The 27935-nt window shown below is 35.6% G+C and overlaps 1 protein-coding gene and 1 long non-coding RNA gene across 4 annotated transcripts in view; one reads left to right on the top strand and one right to left on the bottom strand.

The window, feature by feature from the left end:
- Window positions 1-34: 34 nt before the first annotated feature.
- Window positions 35-10193, bottom strand: LOC124213182 (uncharacterized). Its single transcript, XR_006881826.2, has 3 exons — window positions 10127-10193; window positions 3433-3548; window positions 35-3284 (listed from the first exon to the last, which is right to left on the bottom strand). It is a non-coding gene; the product is annotated as an uncharacterized lncRNA (long non-coding RNA).
- Window positions 3325-27935, top strand: part of LOC124213181 (Suppressor of ER stress-induced death) — a 45187-nt gene continuing 20576 nt past the window's right edge. Inside the window, exon 1 of one of the 3 annotated variants that reach the window (XM_046614193.2) lies at window positions 3325-3534. The gene's annotated coding sequence lies outside the window, so the exon portion shown is untranslated. Of the gene's footprint in view, window positions 3535-9971; window positions 10094-27935 lie in introns of those variants that run through there. The other 2 variants (XM_046614195.2, XM_046614194.2) reach the window with 2 other exon arrangements.

The following is a 27935-nucleotide window of genomic DNA, read 5'->3' as shown; positions in this document are numbered from 1 at the left end:
TTCATAATGATGTTGCTCACTTATTTAGTTATACTAAAGTTCGGAGGTTCTGAATATAAGCACACATCGATTTAGAATGATCTGTTCTTGATTTCGAAGAATTCTGAATTGTCTGAAGTCAGGATTGGTTCCTTGTGGTCTGAAGCTTGAATTAGTTCTGAATGGTCTGAAGTCTTAATTTGTTATATTCATGATTCTGTACTGTATCAGTTTGGTTTGAAAGGTGGGAGTCTTGGAAAGACTTCTGTTTGGTCTCTTGCTACGTCAGTGCAAGACGGTTGGTCTTGAAGAGGGCAATTGGTACTGTGCTGACAAGATAGTTATTTGCAAGAATGCATTTTTGAGTTCTGAGAATGATACTTTGTGAACTACTTATCTATTCTTTTCTCACGTTCCTTGAATTCGGTCAGTGAGGTTTATGAATTTGAGTTCCATGAATTTCGATTGTTGACCATGCGGTCTGTATGTGTAAGTTGAAATTGAAGATGTAAAGTTAAGAAATGATAATTATTATATATATACTGCATAGCGTTACACGAATGTAAGCTTGATTGCAAAATAACGAATGGTATGTTGTATGCAAATATAGTAACTGTATCTAAATCGATATGGATCTTAAGTCTGTGGTATGAGCATGTGAAGTTATGGTAATTGCACGTCGGTAAGTTAAGGTACAGAGAAGTTAAGGTCACGCCATAATTATCGGCTGGGACGTAACAGAGAAAACCTATAGTCATACAGAGGAACGGGTTAGAATTGAGATAAAAATGTGAAAAAATTAGGAAATTGTTTTGAATTATTTAACGTTTATTTGGGGGGTGGCCTGAAAGAAAAACGTCAACACCCTCAATGAGGACCACCCTAATGATAGGTATAAGATTGTGGTTCTGATATTTTCCATTTCGAATGCTTGTTTCAACTTAATATTGCAACTGTATTAATAGTTATCTCGACTATATAGTCAAAAATGTAAAATATCTTCTTCGGAAAAATCGTAATTCTAGTTTACAGTGAATAGAATACATAAATTGAGCATCTTACTGTTTTATTGGGAATAAATTTCTGAAGCGTGAGAGGGGAGGCTCCACTGGAATATGTTTCATTATTTACCCAGGGGCCTCAATTTGCGTCCTTGCCCTGGAACCCTTAAATGCCTAGTTATGCCCCTGTCCAGTGTCGCTACCAACCACGGAGCCTAATATATAAGGACAACAATCGACGTAGGCTGTTTGGCTTGACTTGCGGCCAGAACAGAGGGAAAAGATCATAGGTTCGAGACGTGCGCTTGTTATTGCTTGTATCACGTGATCACGACATTCCCCTCGTAAATTTGAAAAACCAGACCTTAGCAACGCTATTCTAGTGCACATTGTGAGAACTATGAACTTTTCTCAAATTGTCTACCGTTTCCAGAACATTACGATCGTTCTCCTTATATCTAATCTCCGTGATACCGCTTGTGAAAAGTTTTACCACGGGCTCGGTATACATCGCCACTACTGCTCAGCGTTGCCAACCCTCAAGAAATTTCTTTAGATCTAGAATAATTACAGTCCGTTCAGAATAAAAAGAAAAATTGTTTATTTAATAAGAAATACTGTCGTTTAAACCGGAATGTGAAGAAAGTTTGAAGGTCTCTGACGAAATCTCAAAACAGATAGCGAAATCTCTAAATATAGTCCGTAAAATCGGAACAATAAATTAAAACCAAACGCACTCATTTGACAAGCTGGTGGTCCTAAATATTAAAAAAAAAAATATTATGTGCGTAAAAGTTCCTAATATCTTTATGCTTACAATTCAGATTGTAGAATATGGATCTGTGTATGTTACCTCGTTTGGTAATTATCATTGTATAGTTCTAGGAAAATCATGCATGTTATAAAGCGAAAAAATGAAATATATTATGTATTCCTGTATTTACTGATTTTTAATACCGTCAAACATCAGTGAGAAGAAGTATTTTGGCGTCATTTGAAGAAATGTTTGTCTGATAGGCTGACAACGCTGCTACCGCTGCCAATGTTACGAACAGTGGCTCAGTTGTCAGTCCCAGTGCTGGATCAGTGCTGGTGATCATCTGGAATGATACTGTAGATCCAACGCTTGACGTCTAGATCTGGATCAGTATCGTTGATCAGCACTGGGCCAATATGACCTATCGGTAACCAGCTCGGCCAGTGCCGCCAACCCTCAATTGACTAATATTTTTAACCATCACTCTGCCAATATTGCAAGCCATCACGATGCTAGTATTGTTTTTCAGATAAAAATTGCATTTGATGATCAACGAAAATCAAAAGCTAATCGATGCATTCGCTACCGGTACCGGCCCGATTCTCGACCAACGAAGAAAAGCACTGCTTACCTCTTACGAAGGTTGAGTTATTTTCAAAAATGTAAAAAAAGAATATGCTTCTTCTTATATAGGAATTGGTTTTATTCGGGATGAATGTCTAAAAATGTACGTATTCGGATCCTTGCCACGTGCTGTTATCTCCAACGCGAAAGCACGGCTCATTCGCGTCTGAGAATGGAGAAAATTTTTTTTTTAATGACAAATGAACAAGGTAAGAAATCACGGGTCTGGTTCACATGTGCGTAGCTTCAGCTTATTACCTTTCTCAACAATTGTACTAAGTACACATTTGCCATCATTATCCACATTAATCTAATCTCGGTAAATATCGAATTGTAAATATTGTCACATCTTCCTGAATTGGAAAAAGTTTAACGTGTCAAGCTGTATCAATATTAACAAATTAGGACCCACGAGACTTTCCATTTCCATCGTGGCACCCTCTGGAAAGTATATTCGGAATGAAAGAAGGATGCTCTCGGAAAATGAGCGTTGTACGTTAGGTTTAAGATGGCGCTCATTCGATTTTTGACTTTTCTTAGAAAAGGTGACGTAACATAGAACGCTCAACTTCGGAGTAAATCTTTCTTTCAACCCAAAAAAACTTTTTAGAGGATGCCACGTTAGAAATTTGCAAATTATTTTTTCGTGGAACACTCTATCGAGCACACTTCCATGCGATTGACCCGATTCGCCCACCTTCGTACCCTATATCCGAATGACGAGCTGCCCTAACAAACCGTATGAAGCCTAAAAAGAGATTTCGCGACGCCATAGCATAAGGTCAGTGTCTGATCACCAGCTGGAAGCATGCGTGAGTAAAACTGAAGCTGGCTGATCTAGCTCGGAAATCAAAATCCCTATTATCCACTTGTCACTCGTTACTTCTCCTCGCCCACTTTCGTGTCGTAAGCCCAGTCTGAAACTGAATCGTAATGAGGTTAGTAACGTAGTACAAACGCCGGGGAGAACCCGTTACCCGGTAACCGGTTAGACGTTACAAACCCTTTGACTTGGACTGCGGTTGTCGGATAAGATATTCCTGGCGAACAGTATTGGTTTGAACTACTTACGATCTCGTTACGCGCTGATTGTGTGATCATTTCAGTTCAAGCTCAAGACTTCCTGCCAGTCTAAGGTCCGCGCTGAGGGCAGTATTACATCTGACGGTGGGGGTAAGACGAGTCACCTGCAAAGCCCAGACAATTCGATATCGAAGTGATGAAAATTTAATTTCACGTTTTGCTGGTTTAATATCGTGGTATTCGATTGTCAACTCTTTTTTAGCACTCTAACCTCGAAATTACTACTTCATCGTGATTTCTTAGTTCTAGATAAAAAATACAGATCGAAACTCGTATGGGTAGGGTTTTTTGACTCGCGTGTTACGGCACTCGTCTTCGGTTCGTACCTTAAACCTCGCTTCTCGTCAAAAAGCCTCATTCGTATTTGTTACAAAATGTACTATTGTACAACGCGATCATGTTTCACGCGTTTTTCCATACGTGTTTTTCGTGCGCAAAGTATCCGTTTCTACGACGCTAGAGTGAGTCTGCAAATGCGCATGCGCGAAGTACTCAAAAGACCACTTTTAAGTCCTAGAAGTTGGAAGTAGTTTTTTTTTGTACTGCGCGCATGCGCTGTCGCTTATAAATTTGACATTATGCGACCCTAACCTCAATTTCGTGCTTCGTAAAAAAACGCGTCACATACTCTTGTTATATAAAGAATCGTGTGCAGCATAGAGGTCTTTTCACCTCGCGTATTTGCAATATTCGTCTTCGGCTCACATACGACTCATGTTGCAAACTTACGCTCGACCCGACAGGACCGAATTTGCCTCCTCACACATTTATTATACTGTTCTTTTTCTCAATGGTAGTAGATACCTGAAAAATGGTCGAGGATACAGAGATTTAAAGATTATTACATCACAAGACAATAAAACTGTTACGCTTGGTAATTCTTTTAATAATGATAAAATTATACATGACTAAGGAATTCGTCGGGGAAGGTCAATTAACGACGAATTCCCCACTCATATATCTTCTCGGGTTACGAAAATCCACACGTGAAATTATACAACGAAGTGATAATATCAGCTGATTAAGAATATGTTAATGAGTCCAACCGTCTGTATGGAAATCTAGGGAAAAAGGAAAAACTGTCCAAAACTGTCATGTAATATTATTTTCGCGAACGTTGGTAAACGTGAGTAGAACAACTATACTAATAGGTATGTCACAGTAATGAATTTGAGCAAATTGAAATTCACACAAGTTAGAATACCAACAATTGGAGGAGGGGTTTTATAATTACAGTCTTGAAAATAACTGAATTCTGGTGTTTTTGATCCAATTTTGCACGGAGACTGAACATATCGGATTGAGAGGCATACGGTTATAGTTGAAGAAATGTTGTCCATGCAAAAAAAATTTATCCCTGTGAGAATAATATTATTTGCCACATAATACAATACAGCCATACAAATATGGTCAAGTTAGTATGGTCTACTATTGTAAGAGTTAGGTATTAGTGTTTCAACCATACATATAGCTACCCGAGAAATACTTGCAATAATCTTTGCTCGGAAAAATATCGCATTGCATGGTTGAATCTGCCATACCGTTGCCACTCTTCACTATACGAGCATAAATAGATTCGTAAAATATTTCATGACTGATTTTCAGACTATGCATGGTGATCTAGTCCACGTGCAAAGTGAGTCCAGAATATTAAAAGAGGATTGAAAATACTGGATTTCAATAATTTTGAATGTTGTAATTATGAAACACTTATTGTTTGTTGTTGATATCTTAGCTTGTGCAAATTAAATTTGCCAATATATTTAGATTGATTTGAATAATATATAACAAGGATGTTATTTAAGGTCATTTAGTACTCTTACTTTTACCGACTGACCAAATTCACCCTTTTTCTTCCTATATTGAACAAATGAAAGAGCGGAAAGGGTTCAAAAAAAGGGTAAAAAAGCTCGTTTTTCACTCGACTAGTAAAGGTAGGAGTACTACATGACCTTAATTCGTGCTCAATATCGTTGACGCATACTTTTAGAGATTTTTCGGATGAACTTCTGACCGCCGTAAAACGAATTTCGCTACACAATTTGGCACACACATTCCATTTAACTATCTAAGAATCCCCTTGAAAGGATTTTTGGCGACTCCCGACGTTTATCGAGATATTGAATTTTTCGAGTACGCTGATATATCTACATATCTCTTGTTGCAGTCTCACGCTCTATTTATATACAAAATATAAATTAGGTTACGACAGTCACCTTCCGCGCTTTTCGTACGATTCAAAATACAAAGATATTAAAATATTGCGAGTTGGCAAAAATTGTTTTAAGGGGACTCTTACAATTAGATAGTCAAATAGAATGCGTGCCCCAAATTTCATGGCGCAATTCAGTTTGCGGCTTTCAGAAGTACATCCGGTATTTCTAACAGTTTTTCTTCTTGTTCTAACTTATTATTGCACTCGTAGGCCGCATTTACCCTTGCCTTGACTATTATCTACGAAATTACACAATTGCTAATTGCAAATCACAAGAAAATATTATCTTAATACGCGACTAAGGATGTGCGCATATAGTCAAATACCTTTGTGCGATGTGCATATCAATATAAAAGTTAATGAAACGAAATAAAAAAAAAATAATGAAATCATAGCATAAAAAGTGAAACTCAAAGTAATTTTTTTAAATTTCACTAAAAGAATCTAGTCTTGACAAGTAGTAAAATTTCAAATCCTGCATTCAAACTAAGAAAGTTTAGCTATGAATAACTTTAATATTATTCGTCGTTTAAATGTCAGAATCGTATTTTCTGTCCAATTTTGAATAACCACGGCTCATTTCGTTCCTACTGAATATACTCCACAGATCGCCAGTCACATGGAAAGTAAAGCGTCCAGCAAAAATTAAAAAATGAAAATATTAGCAATAACTGATGCAATTCCTCTCCGTGATGATCAAATAATTTTTAATATATTTGGGCCGCTCCACCAATTATTAACAAATGAACGGGACGTAAAAAAATCGATTTGTTTGAAACTTTCACATTTTGTAGTATGTACTAAGATTGAAAAGTTATCAAGATTTTCACCTTTCCGAATGTGTCATTCATTTCTGGATAACTTTTCTAAATCAATCTCAAAAACACGTTTCTCGGCAGAAAACCTCTTTTTTCATGTGCCACCAAAATTTATCTTACTTTTGAATTTTCAATATGAAAGCTGAGATTTTTTCAATGAAGGACTCAAATTTTCAGAGTGTGATGGCCATAGGATCGCACGTGAAATATATTTAATTGATAAAGTTCTGTCAATAATACGTACTCTCTTTTTGGAATTCGACGTAATATTTTTGTTTCTAATTTTTAAAACTTACGCTAATAGTGCGCAATTGAAAGAAATAAAAATATTTCTTTGAATTCTAAAAAGAGAATATCATCAATAGATCTTTATGAATTCCACGTAGCTCATGTGAGAGCCTATGGCCGTCCCACTCTAAAAATTTGAGTTCCCTACTGAAAAAATCTCAGCTTTCACACGAAACCCTCAAAAGTAAGATAAATTTTGGTGGCGCATGAAAAATAGCGGTCCTCCGCCGAAAAACGTGTTTTCGAGATTGATCTCGAAAAGTTATACAAAAATGAATGACACGTTCGGAAAGGTGAGAATTTTTCACATAAGATATCTATTTCTTCATAATTTTTTTATGCCGATAACGATACGAAAACAATTCGCGTTTAAACCTCAATTAAATCAAAATGATAAATTTTGATGTGTCATTTCTCGCGAACGGTAAGTCCTAGAAAGTTCAAACTTGGTGAACTTTTCAATCTGAGTTCACACTACAAATAGTAAAAATTCCAGACAAATCGATTTTTTGACTTCGATAGATAATTAAGGATTGCCGATTAAAATCAGGGTTTCCATGTTTGAAGAACTTAAAAATTCAAAATAGCGGTGTCAATCACAATCTTACTTGGAAGTGATTTACAAAATTTTATATTGTCAGTTTTTCAAAATGATTAGAATGCACTAAAATCTGCTGTGCAATGTTTCGAATTTACTTTCATAATGCCATTCTATATTAGGGTATCAATGTTTTGTCTTCCCAAGATTTCTATTCAAATTATCACCATAATTGCTGACAAATATTGAAATAGACGCTAGTTTTAACTAATTAGTGATCTAACTTTGAATATTCAATTTGCTTCGTATACTTGGGCTGCTGATTATACACTTATTGGTAAAGTGATAAATATATTCGAATTTCTGAACTTGCTCTACTACAACATTTATCGTTTTAGTGTAAATTTATATTTTGCAAAATCGTAGAGTGATTCCTGTTTTTCAACGCTACTGCTTGAATAATAGCAATGTAATTCATCAGTTCTTTTCCATAAAAAAAAAAAAAAAAAAAACTTTTTTTATGCAGGAATATAATTCACTATTTGTTTTTAGCACAGACATATTTTGAACATTTTATTTCCCTATTTGTTATCAGCGATAGATATAATACAAAACCGTAAGAAATATAAGAGATAATACAGTTGGCTTGCAAAAAACATGCCAATTCATTCATTATATTTTCTGAATCAGAGTTTCGGATTGACTGATTTATCTATCGATATTTTAACCACTTGAAAAAATATGATCGCGATAATTTCGGGCTAAGTCCTTAAGTGAATAAAGTATCATTTCGATGAGATCCTCTTGTTATTGAAAAGTTTGACTGCAGAACATCGAAATTAAAAAAATCCGGCTGCAATATACGTCATGAGGTGAACTGATAGTTCTAAAAACAAAAACAATGCAAATAGCCGCGATATTAAGCTCTCAAAAATGTTCAGAAGCCCCAAATATGATTCTGGGTTAAGCAATATGAAAATGGTAGCTGCCCCAGCAACTAATCAACTGATGAATTGTAGGAAAAGTGAAACCGGAAGTTTCGCGCTAAGGATACCTTTTGTATGGATTTTTTGACCTCAAAAGCTTGAGAAAATTAAATTTCACGACAATCACGTAATTTTTAAATGTGGCATTAACCACATTATAATCCGATTCACCAATACGAATTTCGAAATTTTCCGATTGTAATTAAAAATAGAAACTCACAAGACCTATCAATGTCTTTGGTTTTCGCATTAATTTTTGAAATTCTAATCCACACCACCATATAAAAGCTATGCGATTATTCGATTAGTGGAAAGACAATTAATTGAAAGAGCTAATTAACCGCGCAGTTCTATAGGCATCATATTAGATCTACAATTTGCAATTCCAACATTCTGAAGTCAAATTCCATTCACGAGGGAAGGAGTGTTTGTTCTTTGAAGTTTTGTTTCTTTCTTAGGTTCTTCCTCAGAATCACTATCACAAGGTTGTCTTAATTTCGATCTTAATGACTGATATTTTGAAAATCAAAATCCTGCCCCCAGCGGTCGATTCTACGAATGAGTTTAATTTGTAGAAACATGGAGTCGTCTGCTTGTGAATGAGAACGGGTGCGCAGTAAATCTCAATAAATGTATAAGGTATATGCGCCCGTGCTGAGCGCGGGCCATCATTTTATTCTGGCGCTATTAAAGCTGTTCAACGGACAGTGCATCGAGTGTAACTCAATTATGCATTATATGATACTGACAATGAACCGGCTGATTGCACGAGCAGCGTACATACATAACTACAAGATTTTATCTGCAGTACGTTCCGTTGATAATATTAACATATCTCTGCATCGTTTTCAAAATAGAATCCTTCAGTAACACTTCGAAGCGTACATTTTTGCTTGCACCTAAATTTCTTAAAACTGCGTATATAGGGGTTCCCGAGGTCGCTGATTTCAAAAATGGGGTCAGATCTGAGAAATTTTCAATATTCAAAATGGCGGATCTAATACAAGCGAAGAAGATCGATTTTTATATTTTCAGTCGGCCATATTGGGTCCGTCATCTTGAATTTTGAATTTATGACGTCAGATTCGTTTTCAGCAGCCCCAAAAACCCGAGATTACCGAGTTCCACTTTTCTAGTTCCCATAACCTTCTCACAATTACATTTATTCTGTAAAAATAGGCATTTTCGACACTGCTTATTTATAGCACTCACTATATTAGCGGAATCATCGTAATCCCTCTTAAAACATCAACATTGACATCTTGGAAGTCTGATTATGCAAAAAAATAAAATAAAAAATGCGTCAGCGATATCTTAATAATTGAATATAAATCTTGAATAATCAATTAAAAAAAGGTGTTTCATATATGAGAGGCTGTGCCGCAAAGGGTTAAAACATTACTGACAGTCAACTCCAGTTGAATATAATCATTAATCTGCTGAAAATTAAAATCTTAACAGGAAAAACAGTATAATAATTGAAATGAGTTCAAAATATTGGCTGACGCTTTAATTATTATCGATGTCCAAGAAACCGCGACAAAAGTCGGTCGCAGATGCCAGACGGCACACCTGGATAAACAAAAATATTGTCACAGATCCTATTGTTCGAATATTTTTTTCATTTCTGCAGCTGGCATGACTGAATTCGCAACCTGTCGCGTAAAAGATCAGGTTGAAAATAGCCGGCTGCACATCAACGTATTTGAAGTGGAAAAGCAGCCGAACCTAACCTAACAGTTGTGTGAAATTTTGCGGGAAGATCACCGAAAGACAGCGAGAAAAATTACCGGAATCAAGTAAGGTGCTGCAAATTTATAACAATTATACTGCTCACCTTCTTCTCAGTGTTCTTCCAGTCTTACCTTTGGTAGATAATACTCAATAAGAAGCCTCGAAAGGCTGCAACAACGTCTATTTAAAGCCTCCTTCCACATTGGCACTCAACCAGTGGTAGCATAGTATATACAGTACAATGAAGGAAGATGATATCCGGTTCCGGTAACAAAATCCCACAATGCTGTAACCCAAGACTAAAAACGCCTCGCTGCCACCAGCGTAAAGTGTCGTTGTTCCAATGTCCTGTCGTGCAGAGTAAGAGGGTTATCCACGTAGCTCCGCATCCTGCTTGTATCCTGTTACCGTCTCCTTCTGTTGAACTCCTCGTCCGGCAGACTGACAATGAGGAAGCGAACAAGATCACGCCTCCATATAGGAGGTCCAAATTTGTACGTAAACAAAATTCGGTGTTCAGCATGAGCATCAGTGTGTACAATTCTGAAGCGACACTTTTCCCTCACTCCCATCTGAGAAATCGCGTTGTTCGGCAAAGTGCATAAATGCCTATTAACCTTCCGACTAACTTGTTTCGGTCCGACAGAAAATACGGGTTCGATTATATACGAATTATTATACGACAATGCGTTCCATTTACTCGCGTCAACTGCATCGCGCCGGTGACATATTTCAATTATTTTAAGCTCATTTGGGGCGTGAACCGGATGAAATTAAAAAATGACCTTTTTAAAAACCACTTTAATGCACACGGGTTTCATTTTCTTGACGGCGACGGCGGCGTCGCATCGTCGCCTGGATTAACATTTAATCGTGTAATACCTTCTCAAGGCGCGCTTAGATATGCCGGATGAGCTGCTACGGGGGGCTTAATTACCTAAGGATGTAGCCAAGTTCGTTTACTCGTTCTCGTTAGTTCACGTTTACTGCGTATTTGCCGGCGCCCTGCGCTCGTTACCTCCAAATGGAAATAGAAGTTCGAGCGCGTTGCTTTGCAGACCACGCGAAAAACTCATCTGATCCAGTTTTGTGCTGCCATCATTTAATATGTAAACAACCTTTCGGCCGGGCCTTGCTAGCCATCTTCAGGCTACAAGAGAAATAACAAACGCTTAACCAGACATTAGTTTTTCATGGACTATAAACATATCTGTTTGTTAACAAGATTTGTCCTTTCGTATAGTTGAGTTAAATTTATAATTACGCTTGTGATTTTATAAAAATATGTACCAACAAGCAGGATTTTCTTCTCATTGAGGTTTGGTGTACGAAATTGAAAAAAATTCAAGTCACAAACGTTAATTAATAATTACCTCGGACAAATAAAATTACCAAAAACCACCGACTTTTGGCAAACGTATCTCATTAATCTGATCAACAAGGATCATCTTAAGTGGTTCTGTTATTAAGATTGATGGTAATCCCAGGAGCTCGAGTATCGTGGTATCATTAAATGGTAGCTTAGTTAAGGATTTATCACCAGGTAGGTAGACATGAAGAAAAATTCGTCGCAGTGTTGGTCAATGATAATTACTATCCAAATAAAAATGTAAAAATTTCGTACACACGCCATGCGGTGTAATCAAGGTAAATTCAGGTTGTGACCTACACAGACTTTGTAAACCCCAGGTTCGTTTTCTTAGCTTATAACATAAATTGTATCAATTATTAACAGATTCCAATAAATTTTCGTTCTGTGGAAGGCTCTCACTCAGGCCGAAACGTTAACAAATATAATTTGTTTACGCAAATTGACTTTCATATCCAAGAAATCAATACTGATCGATAATTATTTACAATGTCAACGACGTTTCGAATTATTATATTCGTAGAAAGCTACCATGATCTCATTCAACATATAAAAATAAAAAATACTGGAATTTTATACAAAACTGTCGATATCGGTACTTCATTTCAAATAGTTTCATAGTTGGTTCAAGATCTATGTTAGATTTGTTCGATTTCACTCTACGATGACTCATTTTATTGAAAAAACTGTTTTTTTTTTATTAATCACAGAAACGGATTTTTTTTCATCAGCGACCAATTGAATAATGCCCATTTGTTGATTGCAATTAGTATCGGTATAATGCGTTAAAATTAAATATTTAACGACGCCAACATGTTAAAACAAAGTATTTCAGTGAATTTATAGAAAATAGTTTTGTGAATAAAATGAGCCATCTGTGAGTAAAAACGATCAGATTTACTAACCATTTTGAAGGGATGCGAAATGAAGCGTCGGTATTTAAACGGTATTTACAATTTCAGTATATTCTATTTCTTAATAAATTTATCAGAGAATATCGGTTTTTGGTCAACTATAAAACTTCCGTATGGGGATACACGCGAGTATGCGGCTGAAAAAGCGAGTGAAATTTGAGAATTCCACAACTAATTATTTAATTCGATTACAGTTCATTTCGTATAAAAGTATGTTTATCCCTTATTCACAAATTTTTTCTCTCAGAATCAATTGATAGGAAAAATTGTTTGTTACGATAGCATCAATCATTCGCACGGTGATGTATTTCGGGGTGCCCAAGTATTCTTGTATAATTAACTCTTTTTTCCACGACGCTTTTACTTATTTGTCATGTTTATTTGTGAAATAAATTTTCTAAAATCCGAACAAATAGTTGCCTTTTAATTTCAAATGGTCGTAATTTTGTTGAAAACATTTAGTATTATGGCAAGGACCATGAAGTATCCGAGAATACTATTTTCGAAATCGAAATAGATAGTTTGAGACGTTTTCGAGATATCTGGGCACCGCAAAACACATCACCGAGAAAAATGGCCGACGTTATTCTCAATAACCATACTTCCTATTAATAATGTTTGAAAAAAAACCTGTAAATGTAGATCAATCCTCGTACTTTTAAATATAACAAACTCCAATCGGATTGAAAAATTCATTATCCGAATTTGTTACATACCCAAAATTTACCCACTTCCTCAGCCTATGTGTACTACTTTGGTCAGACGTAAACTCGAAAATGTGGCTCATGATATTTTATTAGATAGTTACGACGAATTGACCACTTTCAGTAGTGGCTCTTTTGTCAGGTGGTTCTTCCATGGACCTAAATTCATAGATTACTTTTCTTACCGATGCTATATTTCACCTGTATAAATTACAAGTACTCGATAGGTGATTGAAATTTGGTAAGCTCTCCAACATAGTACATTGGTAATCTTAAGCCTTATAAATACTGTACTGACAAACTCATTGGTTACCCATACGATTCATTTTTAGTGGTCACTTGAGTAATCCATCAAATGTGGGAAGATTTCATACAATTCGATGGAAAAGTCCGATTTCGAAGAAATTATACCCAATTCCGAATCCTTGAGGTGCTCATAAAAAAAACCTTGACTACAGGATAAAATGGTAAAACCACGTTTTAAAAGTTTTCAAATAATTCTGAACTCTAGTTATCGTTATGATTTCTTCAGAATTCACAGAAGATTTTAGACATAATAAACCGCAGTGATTTTGATTGAAGGAACCATCTCATTCCTACGAGAAATCATTGCGGCGAATTGTGCCAATCAGACTAGCGGTACCGCGGCAGCTGTATCATCAGAACCGAGTGAGTTGAAATTCTTACCTAGGGTTGTGATTTTATTCGACCCTTCGGCATTAATTACTACTTTCATTTTCTCGGTTAACAAACTCGTTAAAACTAATGCCTTCGTCAATCGTAACGGTGCCTAGAAAAAGAATCCCAACCCTTGGAAATCGATACCTTGTTATAATGTTGCAGTATCGCTAACTGGCTCATTTCACAATGTTCGACAGATATTCAGTTGGTTTGCCAACTGACGGCTAACCTTCTCCATCGCTCCTGACTTGAGCATTCCTTTAACCCTAATATCGATTTTTTGTGAATTTAGAGAATTTTTCAACATATTTCTTCGCGGTTTTTGTTATTTGTGATTTGTGTATACTAATAGGTTTTCAATACACAAGAGTAATTATTGCGATGTAATATAAAGTATCATTGTTAGAAACAAATTGATCGAAAAAAATCGGGAAAATTGACGGAATAATTCATTTCAGAGAAAGTCACCCTCCAACACATATACTTGTTTTACATAAATTAAAAGTTTTTGGGGTCGCTGATTACGATCCTGAAATCAGATTTTGAAAATTCAGTCTGGCGAATCCAATAACCGACCCCAAAAACCCACGCATAGAGTTTTTGACGGTATTCGATCAAATTTGAAATTTATGTCGACCAGACTGAATATGCCATCTTGAATTTTTGAATACGATTTCAGATTCATCATCAGCGACCCCAAAAACCACAGAATACTGTCTTGTTATTAAAGTTGACTAAACATAATAATGTCCCTGAAAAGTTTGAAACAGAAAAACGGATCATTCACAATCGAAGTACATTGGAGCTTATACTCGTATATAAGTTATTGAAGATAGAAAATATAGGCAACAGTAACCATACTGATAGGAAGTATGACGCAACAATGACTTCACTGGCGGACTCTCTATGGTTTCTGCAAGCTATAATTATAAAGTTGTCATTGCGGTTTCCTGCCAGCATATCAGATTCCTCATTTAATGTTACGTACAATAATGCGACGGTCTTTTCACGACGATTTAATTCTTTAGGACTGATTTTCAATATTTCGCACAAATGAAATGTAAGTCCGTAAAAATTTTAATCCTGATCAGAGCCATGAAGGGTATCATGCACAAGGCTTGAATTTAGTAATACTTGTGTGCAAAAAAGTATCCTACTATTGTCCAACCCGGACTTAAGATGAGATAGGCAATTCTGAAAGACGTGAAAGCAATTCAACTCACTCGTGTCAAGCCTAATAAATATTGGATTATTCTTGAAATTCAAGGCTGACTTGCCAAAATTGAATCAACGCGTCAACTAACCATAATATATACTCTCCCCCAACTCTTAGCGCGTAGTGTGAAGATAAATTTGGAAGCATCTAAACCTGGTCTGCAGAGTAACAAACCGTTAAGGTTAACGGTTATAAATATTTAACGGACTCGTCTCCATATACAACCACATGAGATGGCTGCTCTTCGCAAGTTCTGCGAGAATGTTATCACGACAATTACAGTGGTGCTGCTTACTAAATTTACTAAAAATAAACGACATTCGCTCTTAGACGGAGGTGGAAAAACTTCTCGACACTTCAAGACTGGTATAACTGGTTAGAGAGTTGCAGTAACCGAGCAAAATGCATATGTGACCTGAAAATCTCGTACAAGGATAATAATCCTTTTGGCATACCTCTTCGATGTTCCTTCCACATATTGTTTTGTTTTCATACGAACAGAAATACTAGCAATAATATTCTTAGGCGAGGAATAACATAATGCTGATGAGGCCAGCAGAGGTGTGCAAAGTTTATCTTTGTACAGTTTTATTGGTTGTATTTCTGACATTACACGGAGGGAAAGAAATTCTTGAACCAACAAAACAGATTGCATTGGAGTCTATTTGCTTCAATCTAGTGTCCCTTGTTTGTTACAAATACGATGATTTCACTTCAACAATTTTGATTTAGTTAGTTTGTCAAAATGATTTAGTCAAGCCTTGATTCTACAAAAGCCTTTCTTGTCACGATTGAGGGAATTATTGATTCGAGTGAATCTTTCAACCTGTTTCCGAAATTGAGTCAACTGAATATCAGTTCATTTGAAGTTTATGTATTGTTCCTCTAAGTCGCGTGTTCGTTGACAGAAACGATTAGGTACTTCAAATAAAATAAGTACATGAATCGAGCCAACAAAAACTTTACATCGATTGAACGGCATACTTTGTTGATCTAACTTGTTTGGCGTAACTGGTTGAATCAGTTGCAATAGATTGTTCACGAGGTAAAAGAAACACCCCATGTTTTGAAACAAGTAGAGAATGTATTCGTGGTAAACATCGGTATACTAGTATTTTAAACGGCCACTAGGCGGTAAATGTTCTCGCTACCGAGTTGAAAGACCGAGTAGTCGGGTAGGAGTTCAGATACGGAGACGAAAGATAAATTTGTCATCAGACCTACTGCAAACCAAGAAAGCATAATAATACCAAGTTCCGTGTAATCGAAATTAGTATTGACTACAAGTAAACAAAAACCGTTAACAAACGTATATTTAAATATGAAATTTTAATTGAGCCAAATATCATCTGTTAACTGTCAACAAATGTTTATCGATCATTACTTGGCTCAACTTAGGTTTGATAATAATAATGAAACATATAGTTAGCCATATCCAAGTATAAATTTGTTGACAGTGGATAAACTCCTTTATCAGTGTACGACAATCAGTTTTCGGATTTTACCCATTCAACCTTGAGTAATTCCGACAAAATTTTGATTCGATAGAATTATAAATGACATGATTCGAAGAATACGTTTTGTGCGGTTTAATAACGCTAATGTTCAATCACTTTACGGTGCGTTCAATAAAATTTTTAGTCATTCCAATCACAGATTTTCTTCATAGAAATGCACTTATTTTCAAGAAGCTTATACAACAAAGAAATATTAATTCGTGGATTAGTCATCGGTTCACGTGGCAGAAATCTGTTTGGCATTTTTCGGGTATCCTGAAACTCCAGGTGGTATGCGGATAACTGTATAATATGCATAACGGAATGAACTGAAACCAGTGTAATACGTACATGCATTTGAACAAGATGTACAGTATTACTTGAATACTACGCCACAATGAAGCCATGCTATTGACCATAACTTGAGGCAGTATTATCACGAAATCAATGACAATGGAGCATTCGAATATATTGAAAGTATCAACAGTATCTTTCCATATGCGAAACTTAAGAGTAAAAATGAGTCGCCGACTCAACAACAGACAGGAAAGTTATTGAAATTCTGATTTTGACCGACGCTGCAGTGGAAAAACTAGTCACGACAGACTTACATTGAATAATGAACATAAATATTTCTGATACGTGGCTATCGCTAAAAACAAAGCTCACATTGTGTATTTCATAAGGTTTCTAAATTTGAACAGAATAACTGTCGATATCGCTAAAAACAATGATCACATTGTATAATTCATGAGAATTCTAAATGTTGAATACAAAAACATCAGGGCACCGAATGGAACAAAGAGATATGTAATTTTTAAGCTAAAACATGAGGTTACGTTGTTGCTACGATTTCGTAGCGGATTCGAAACGTGACTAATAGAATTTTTCGAAACTTTTTATAGAATTTTTTAATGTCAAATGAACGCAGCTTGGCAACGGCTAACTTTGTGGCGATCGTTTTTTGTACATCGATCGTTTAAATTGACATCATTTTCTTAAAACATCGTAGAATTCCTGGTTTCGACAAACAGCTATTTTTTTCTAAATAATTATTAATATTGATATTTTGTGAGATCGTACTTGAATGATGAGAAGAGTCTTGGAAATCGAACGCTCTATCTGCTTGGTTACTTTACCTGTCTTCAGAAATTTTTTTTTTGTCAGAGAGGTGCGACATTTAGCGATGGTTCAAGAACAGTATTTCATACATATATAGTCTTATAGAAAATCAGTCTTAGTAAGTTATGATTTTTCTGCTAAATTATATGAAAAATCACTACTTTGTTTTCCAATTATGGATTACCTCAAAACTTGTCAGAAATCGCAATTCTTTACAATTATATGCTATAACCGTTTTCAATTCAATAAACTATGTACATTTTCGTAAGATTGCATACAATTCTTTACCGAATTTCGTTTTTATTTTATTCCCCTCAATGTTTCATTTTATTTTCCTCAATTTATGTCATAAAAAACTATCAATTCATTGTAATTCCTCAATGCAGTTCATAGATTTTTTCGAATATTCGCAACGTTATATCACAATTTTCCGAGTATTTGATTTTTTTTTTTTTATTTCATGGTATTACAAATGATTGGAATTCATCGTAACAGTACATCGTTTCTGAAGAAACATTTACAAAAACGCAATGCTTTCTCACAAAAAAAAAAAAAACCACCAACTTTCTCCGATTTTTTATTTTCCGTGTTTTTGTAGAATATCGTAGAAATGATTTTCATCAGGACAACGTCCTCTCATAAATATTCCTCTTCATGATGGTGACTAGGAGTGCGCGGTATTGGAAATTATATACCGATTTTCGGTACGGGTTTCGTATTCGGTAGTTTCGGTTAGCCGAAATATCGTAATTTCCGTAAGTACCGAAGCACCAAAGTTTCGGTAGATTTTAATCTGCAAATATCGTCGGAAAAAGACTAAGAAAAATCTGTATTGAACTGTAATAAATACCAATAATGTAAATAGTATTTAGATTATCGGAAATTTCGGCACTTCGGTATTTACCGAAATTTCGATACGTCGGTATCGGTATCGACAGAAGGTTCCCATACCGATACATTTCGAGGAAGGAGATACCGAAAAAATTCTCTATATGGGGTTCTGCAGCCGACCACTTGCATCGATAACAACAATCGAAGACGTAACGATTCCACGAAGGCTGCGAAGGTAGTCGAATTGTTAGTCAAGGCGCATTTAATTCGATACAAGCCACGCCGCGTTGGGCATAAACGCATGAGCCGAGTTTGCATAATCCACCGTAACATTGATCAACACCTGAATTCTAAGCGCGCCGGCAACGGGTACACTGAAACAATTTACTTATTCAAAAGGACGAGGTCGTCCACTACAAATTTTGGGTCAGCGTGCCAAATATCGCGCAACGGTATACCGGGTGTTTGCAAGTGAACGCCGCAGTTTGTTGGATTGCTTACCACTAAGGGAAAAAACCATCGGTAATATAGACCTACCGAGTTATCAACGGGTAACGCGGTTAAGGGATCATTCTAATGTAACGGGTTGAAAAATAGCTGATTTTCGCGATTTTTTTTTTTTCGACGGTTAAAATACGCTAATCAGTAGGATTACTTTATGTCAAATCAAAGCACTCGTGAATAACGGGAAATGAATTTTTAATCGTTTGTTTTAATTTTTTTTTACATTTATTTAATAATTTTGAAAATGACTTCGAAAAAAACGGAGTCGCATGGTGGACACGGTGGTGGCCGTTGATGTTATCTGAAACAGAATTTGTAAAAAGATTATTAATCCGTATGAAAACCGCGATCTTGCTATGGAAGTTTTTTTTTTATCAACATTGACAAAATGGCGGTGGCTTGAAAAAAGTATCGAATTTAGGTTATTTTCTTAGCTCATTTTTTCGACAGTCGATCGTTAAAAAGAGGTACGAAGATTTCCAAAAAATAAGGTTTTGTAACAATATAAAGAATGGCGTGAAGAATGTCGTGACCTAATTTGATACTGAAAGTTTAAGAACTCTTACTTTAGAGTTTTTACCATTTTGAAAAACCAGGTTTCGAAAAAACCGTTGAACAAAATATTAAAAAGACAAACGCGTAGATATTTATTTTCCATTCTTCACAAGTGCGTTCATTTGACATTAAAAAATCAGACTGATTAGCGTTTGTTAACCGTGCGAAAAAAAATTATCAAAATCAGCTATTTTTCGACCCGTTACACTAGGATAATTCCTCAAAGTCCTTGCGAGTGAGCTGGAATTTTCCGCATTGCCAAGTTGTGTGTATTTGGCCAAGTAGTTGTTTGGTTGTTGAGTATGTTGAAGCGTTTAATGATCGCGTTCCGGAGTCACGTTAAAGTAATCATATGACTCGACTTGAATACGTTGATTACGACTCGGTAGGTCTGTCTTACCGATATTTGTTTCACTCATTGTCAGTGGTAGGCAACCTGACGCACTGCGGTGTTCACTTGGAAACACCCGGTAGATACGCTTGTGCAAGCAAATAACCCGTCGCTCGACTGTATCGACTTTGTGAAAGACACGCGTAGGTGCAGTTTGCTTTTGCATCTCTTTTCCTCTTACTCTCTACTTTTCTATTTCTTTCTCTCTCGTCGATTTCGCGTTCAATGCAGCAAACGGAATGCAGTGCGTGGATCGCAGGATAAAAGGAGGCGTCTTCCGACCTCGATTTTGGAAACCTCCGTCCCGAACGAGTTTCAGAATCGAGGTCCGAGTATTGACCCTTCGTTACACAGTAGTTTCACAGTGAAATCACAATTTCATCATTATTTCGTATATCAGTGTGTCCGTGGTTTTGCAATAAGTCTTCATATCGACTTTGTATTGTTCAACGTTCCGGTCAGTTGAACAAATATGTTTGTTACTATATGTAATGCATTGCAAAGAGCTCAATTAAATAGGTGCACAAAAAATGATAAAATGTCGTTTTTACTCTAAATCCACTGCTGATTAAAGGGTGAATAAAATTTCATCACTAAACTTTCTACCTTATTTCTATAAAACAAACATTCAATAAATCAATTACCATATCTTTTATACAAAATGTTATAAAACGTGCAAGAATTCTGTAAAAACTTATCACCTCATTCTGACACGTTGGAAATTTTTTTATAATTTACAAGTTTTATAATCCCTTTATGTCATGAAAAATATGACCGATCTTCCATAGAAATCTCTTACAACAATTAGAGCAAGCCCTTACAAAAATTCAAAACCTCGTCAAATTCCCTAGAAATGCCCGTTAGAACAATTCAGTTCCATAAAAATACACGAAACACCAAAAAGATTTTCTCCGGTAAAAAGTTACTATAGTAAAGGGATAACAAATGCTGCGTTTTGACTTCGAGAGAAAAGTATTAGAATAAATTACAGTAATCGTTAGATGTCTCGCAATCATTCCTGTTTGGAAAGAAAAAGATTTGCTGGACCAGCAAGAGAAATGTCACGTAGAGAATGCAAAAAAGTTTGCAGTCGTAGCGAGACAAATTTGTTTCATCAGAAAGAATTCTGCTGATACAACTAACGGCCTTGAGGAATTCATCCACTCGTTCTACTATACTAAGAAAATTATTATTACCGCTGTAATAATTTTTTCTTTCTATCGTTGTATCAACATTTTTCTCTGCTCGATACAGCAATTCAATTTAATTCGTTTGTTATAAAGCATATGTTCGGAAATTGTGATTCTTGACAACTTCACTCGTAATTGTTATGCAAAGTCTTATGCACATCATAAGTATATCGTCTTTTACGTTTCGAAGTATTTAATATGTTTAACGGATTTTTTTTAGTACTTTTAATGATATTTAGTACTTGTGTCGTTTTCATTAAGTAACGAATAATTCGGAAAGACTGACGTAATAAAAGTTGATGGGTGATCCAACTTCATAGATTTTTTATTGATTGATTCATTTTTAACGTGACTCCTCAGCTTCCAGATTTTAGATTTCTGTTTTCATGACGGAGTCTTTTTTATTAACAGCTTGGTGAGTCGTTTCAGATATTCATAATAGCCAGTCAGGAAATATACATGTTGAATAAAAATAAGCGTGAAAGAATTTTTAGACGACAAAAATTAAAAGACGACTGCGGAAATCGAATCCCACTCATAAAAAAGTTTGCCTCGAGAATCCATAACATGACTGATTTGTGGCAACTTTCACGATTAAAATGAACTGTAAATATTGGTACAATTACTATTCGAAAAATTTTAGGTCAAAAAGGAATAAAATATTCTCATTTCGCGGACGTATCGTATATTTTCCAATAGGTAATTAGGGTTTTTCCATAAAAATTATATCCTATTAACGAAAATATTATGACATCTTGGATAATTTTTATTTTTTTTGCAAAATTATCTTACTAACACAAATAGAATTATAGCTGGATTAGTGTTGTACTTGATTTTAAACATTATTATGTTTTACATTTGCGATGCACATATACCACTGTTTTTTATTAGTACTATTGGTTTTTTAAAATTTCTTTACCAATGTCGCATTTATTTTGGAATTACCATATATATATCATATCTTGCGAAGCTGAATAAAAATTGACTTCAAACTCAAACAGAATATTCTTATGCATAAATTATCGTATCGTAAACAATGACCATAATGCGTGTTATTTCACGCACCTTAAAATTGTATAAAATTTTCTACCGTTGAGTTGCAGTGTTCTGTAAAGAGACATACAATATTTTCAACACCTGCTACCGAAGTTCGATTTCAAAGCCACTGGAGCGTGCGTAAAGTACCATTTTTCCGAACAGTGAGACAAAACGGTACGCTGGCGTATGCGCAGAAGTGAAATGATACATTTTACACACTAGGACTTAAGACTACCTGGTCCCCAGATATCACCGCTGACGTTATGTTAACCTTTTTTATCTACTCTGTTGATCTCTGTTATTATCTGATCGATAAATTCTTTGCATGATGTTTATTCTCATTTGACCTTTTCATGCATACATTTTTCCTTACATGCGATTCACTTGAAACTTTGCATGCGTAGGCTTTTGGGATCGGGGACTACGAATCTGAACTCGAAATTCGAAAATACGAAATGGCAGATGAAATATGGTGGACGTAAATTCAAAAAGCACCCTTCGAGTTGCAAGCGTTGCATTTTCGAAGCTCAGCGACGCTGACTGGCAATATTTCTAATACAAGTTCTCAACTTTCATTATGTTTTGATGCAGTCAGTCCAAGATGTATCACGTCCACTGTAAATTCCTGTCTGGCATTGGAACTTTTCCAGTATTTTGAGGGACAAAGTTTTAAGTCGCTAATTCCTTATTCCTATTTCTTTAGGATCATTTATAATAAGATGAATACCTCTTTCTACTACTCTTATTTTTACTACTCGCGGATTGCAATCATTGTCACCAGTTTAGTACTTGTTGTTCTGGTCAACTAGTGAAATGTAGCATTGAAATATTAGCTTTTCGTATTACTGTAAGAAATATTGCGGAAAATGCCAGCAATTTTAGGACTTTGCAAAGGCTGGAAATGTGTGATGACCGGAGATACAGCGAAGCGGAAAAGAAAAAGAGGTTTCCGGGATATGCAGTTAGGATAGAGTACGCAGTGTGCAAAGGAGGTGGTTGCAACCAGTTGTCTGGTAATTCGTGCTATACGCCTTAACCGAACGCACCGGTTAAAATAACTAAACTGTTCAAGTAAGACCAACTATATTTTCAGGTTGACATGACTAGAATCTCGTTGCTACATTTATATGGTATTTCCAATCAGGCCTTTTATCCGTGAAAGCCTAACTTTTGGTATAGATCATTTTCTCTTATATATCGTGAAAATAAAATATGTGAAATTTTATCCCTTCTCACTGACAAGATTCAACATAATATATAATGCGAATTTCGACCATTTGGAATTCTGATCCGTATCCTGGAAATTGAGCAAATATCACGAATATACCAGATTTTTTTCTACTTTTTTTGTTTGACCTCATATTCGGTTTATGGACTCAATCAAGATTTAATGTATCACTTGAATTCATTATGATAATAAATATCTCGTTCTGAGGGGGGCCCGAGCTCGGGCCGAAACGTAAACAAATTTCACTTTGTTTCATTTTTGACCTGCATATCCAAGAATTACCCTTCTGTCATCAACCTCAGGTCAAGAATCACAATTTACATTAAATTCATTAAACTGATTAATGATTAACCATTCCATGCATACATTTTTCCTTATGTGCGATTGGCTTGAAATTTAGCTTAAATAGGCTCTGGGGGTCGCTGATTACGTGTCTGAATTCAAAATTTGAAAATACAAAACGGTAGATCCAATATGGCGGTCGTAAATTCAAAAAGTTATTAAGTTTTGAGAAACTTTTTGCTACACGGTTTTTGGGGTCACCGATTAAGAATTTGAACTTGAAATTAAAAAATTCAACATGGCGGATCCAATATGGGGGACAGCAAAAACGAGAAAATTTTTTCATGTGTATTAAGTTTGTGCAGAAATTGGCTTATGGATTTTCATGGTAGATTAGCAGAAAATGCATTTTATTTAAGAAAAGTACTATTTTCGACCATTCGCTTACGTATATGCTATTTTTACACTAAATAAATAAATAAATTTCATATTTTTCATAGACTTATTAATATTTCACGGACCATGTGGAACCAAAAAACTCGGCAGTTGTTGAGAAAAAAGTAGTTCTAACGTGAATTAAAGGGTTGATACTCCTGCCAGAACTCGGTCGAGTGAAACAGCATCGTAGAAACTCGTCGTCGAGAAGGTGATCGCTTATTTTACAGACACGTATCGTACTCCAGTTTGCGCGAAAGCAGTACAAGCGCAGCTTTACCGGTATTGCTACAACGCGAGAATGTGACGCAGCAGCGCGTGGAAAGTCACAAGTTACTGCAGTAAAACCTCGCTTATATCCGACCTTCGATTAATCGAGGTTCCGTACTATCCGAGACACCCATCTCATCCTTGAATAAAACGGAATAATCCGCTATGCCTTACGTATATGAAATGTTTTTCGTCGCATCTTTGTTTGAACACGCATAAACTTGTAAAAGTTTCTTGCAATTTTTAACATTGCAAGCTATAAACGCGACAGTTCCGATTCTGGAATCAAGGGTAGAACATCGTAATGGCTTGGATTGTATATGTTTTCTGTGTTATCCGAGATTTCACTCATCCGAGGTATGCTCTCCCCATATTACCTCGGATAAACGAGGTTCTACTGTACCTGCATTCTGCACGCTTACAACTAACTATGAGCGTTCAACTTAGCGATGGCCACTAAGCTAAAAATAATCGATGCACCGATTAATCGAGTCCAAAAAAATAATCAAACAGGAGTCGATTGAATCGGTAAATATTAATCGATTGATCGATTGTTTCCAAGTTTTTTGAAACGGTGCATATGAAACCAAAATTTCGTGATTTTCAGTAGTTAGTCCTAATGGCGGAAAAGTTTTTTTTATAATTTATAGTTTCATTTATCTTTCACTTATTATATCGCAGAGGTACTTGGTAAGTAAGACGATGATAATAATTGATACTTTAATCATATAAAATCGCTCATAGGAGTAAAAAACAAAAATCGATTGTGAGGAAAAATAATCGAATCGATCGATTAATCAAGTTTTAAAAATAATCGATTATATTTGATTAATCGGGAAAAAATAATCGATTATTTTTTGTAATTCTTTTTCGATCAACATAAAATTGGAAACAATAACAGAGTTATATAGCATAAGTATTATCCTGTCTGTTTGAACTGATTGTATTCAGCATCTTCGTAAATGTATAACTTTAAACAACTTCCAAAAAATGGTATTCTTCTAAAAGCTTCTGGCGTCACACTTTTGCCTCGTAAAACGTTATAAGAGATATAATTCCAAAATTATTTGGAAATGTAGAGACCGACATTTGCAAAATTAACCACGAAGTTGCGTCTATCTATGATTGATAATGTTCACACAAAATTTTCAATGAGAAACATCATGTGATCTGCAAAAATATGATTTCAGAGATAGTTTTCACGTCAATAATTTTTGAGTATTTATTATTATTATTGGTTTTTTATTTCAACTACTTGTCACAAATAGATAGCATAATATACGATTGGTAATCATAGAATTAAAAATTGGACAAAGTAAGTTAACACAAATTTTGTTCACCATGTTACCGAGATAAATAAAGACTTATGTTAAATCTTCGTCTGACGCAAGAAGCTTATTGACAAACACCAATTTTCCACGGTATTTAAACCAGCATGTAAAAGTATACGGAGTGCAATCAATGCAAACAGACCGGAAAATACTTGATTTAAGAAATTATACAAATCATTCTAATTTCGTGAAAATCTAAAATATTTAAAGTTTCGCTGTTCGTGTTTCTTTAAGGCTTCAGACTCAGCGGTAATGAAGTATTGAAGTAGCTTCGGCTAGAAAAACGTATTACCCACGTACCTATAATACACAGAAATCTCGGTTGTTTTATACTTCATCGGTTAAAGAGGTTGATTGGCCAAGAATCGATGCTTTTTAATAACGGCATTACGAGACAGTCACGCATTGGGTATTTCTCGAATTATTATACTTGCAAGCTTCGAAGATTTCTTTCAGAAACACGCAAAGACAGAAAATACCGAAATGTCAAACGAAAGCTTAGATATCGACGTCCTATTTCAAATCGCTTCAAAATAGTTAATAGTTAAGTATACGAGGGCGGAGGGAACACGTGATACAATGCATCAATCACGAGAGTGTAAGTGACGTTTACAATTAGTGTCTTCCACCGGCCGCCGCTGATTGCCCGGGTCGCGCATTATAGATGAAAGACACTCTTTAGTCGTTCAGCATAAAAAACGTTAATTCGTCGTTTCTGTTATAATTTTTCCATCGAAATAGTTTATGTCACGTCGATATAATATTTTAACACAATAATTTAAATGCAGGTGTTAATGTCAGCAGAAATCAGTGCACCAACAAGTGAGAGCATGATTCCTCAATTACCGCTTACATTTTCGTCACAATTTTTTTTATTTATTTTCAATTGACTACTGGGGCATGACGTGGTAATACTGTTCAACACTAGAACTACCGAAATTAAATCAATGCTATTTCTACGAAAACCAGTCAAAATGACTAGTCTTCAAAAAATCACAATAACAAAAAATGTTTGTATCAATATAATATAGTTCTAGTTTTAAACGGTATCCCATATTGCCCAATCCCATATTCGTAGACCAAAAATACAGGGATACTGTAGATTTGTACTATAATTTAACGCCTCTCGTCTTCGGATACAACGCACGTAGGTATGTGAAATGTGCAAACCAGACTAATAACGAAAGTTCATGGATTCTCCCATTTTGTCCCACTAGTGAGGCAAGACGGTGCATATGCCCTGTTTTCTATTTCTTAATTTTTATAATGTTACTATTGAAAATTGAAATAAACGTGAATCCCAATTGTAGGACTAATTGCCAAAGATCACATATCTAATTGCTGTAATACTTAAATTGTAAAAATAATGTGTTTCATTTATGCTCAAAGCTTAATGTCCCCGTCATGCCCCGCCCTCCCCTCGATGGGTTCGATCTTACTCGACGACGGTTCATTTTATACAGAAGATGATTTCTAAAACTTAGCTCACCTTTTTCACTTCATTTCAGACATCGTTAAATATTTAATTTTTCAATATTTCACCGATAATTATTATGATCGACAAATAGTAATTATATTGAATTAAATACCAGGAAAAAAGGAAACCTATTTGAGTGACTGTAAGAATATTCTTCTAAATAACATAAGCAATTGTAGAGTGAAATCAAAACCAAGGAGAAACTATGGAGCGATTCAAAAGTAAATACTGATATCTAAACTTCTATTTTCGTATTTTTAGACAGATCTTTGTAGCTTACGAATATAAACATTTGATAAGTACTCAATTTTAGACCAATAAAATCGATATAAGAAACATCAATTTTTGGCTAACCAACCTCCCTAAAGGCATCGAGCAAGCGGAAGACCTCTGAGTTCCATCGGTCCTCAAGGAACAGTTGATGCATCACCGTGTATAGATTTGAGCAGCTGCGACGCGTCATATGACTATAATCTGTTCTGTTATTCATGAAATATGACTCGTCGAACGATAATTGACGCACTTTTCTTCTTCGGTATGTGAATTGGTCATAATTTTATTAACAAACACTAATCGTCAAGGTCAATGCGTCACAGTATTTCCACGTTATTCATGGCATGAATATTCTGACAGGCGAAGTATGAAAAGGGTTAAAAATAACTGCAAATTCCGATTGCGTAACATCGTCCGCAGGCACCTGTAAATCCCTACGGTCCGCCTGTTGGCGACCCGATTCGACAAGCTTTCATTGGTTTCGTCTGAGGAGCGCGAGTGTGCAAGGACCAACGGTAACTTCGAAAGACCTTTACTCATGGCCTGAACTGGTTACGTATGCCAAGGCCAACGCCCTCCGTAAAGACGCGGAACGGTCCACTGAA

This window comes from Neodiprion pinetum, chromosome 2, assembly GCF_021155775.2.
Source record: "Neodiprion pinetum isolate iyNeoPine1 chromosome 2, iyNeoPine1.2, whole genome shotgun sequence".
In the NCBI taxonomy this organism is placed as follows: domain Eukaryota; kingdom Metazoa; phylum Arthropoda; class Insecta; order Hymenoptera; family Diprionidae; genus Neodiprion; species Neodiprion pinetum.
Note: the sequence above shows the minus strand (reverse complement) of the source record. Positions and strands in the feature narration are given on the sequence as shown.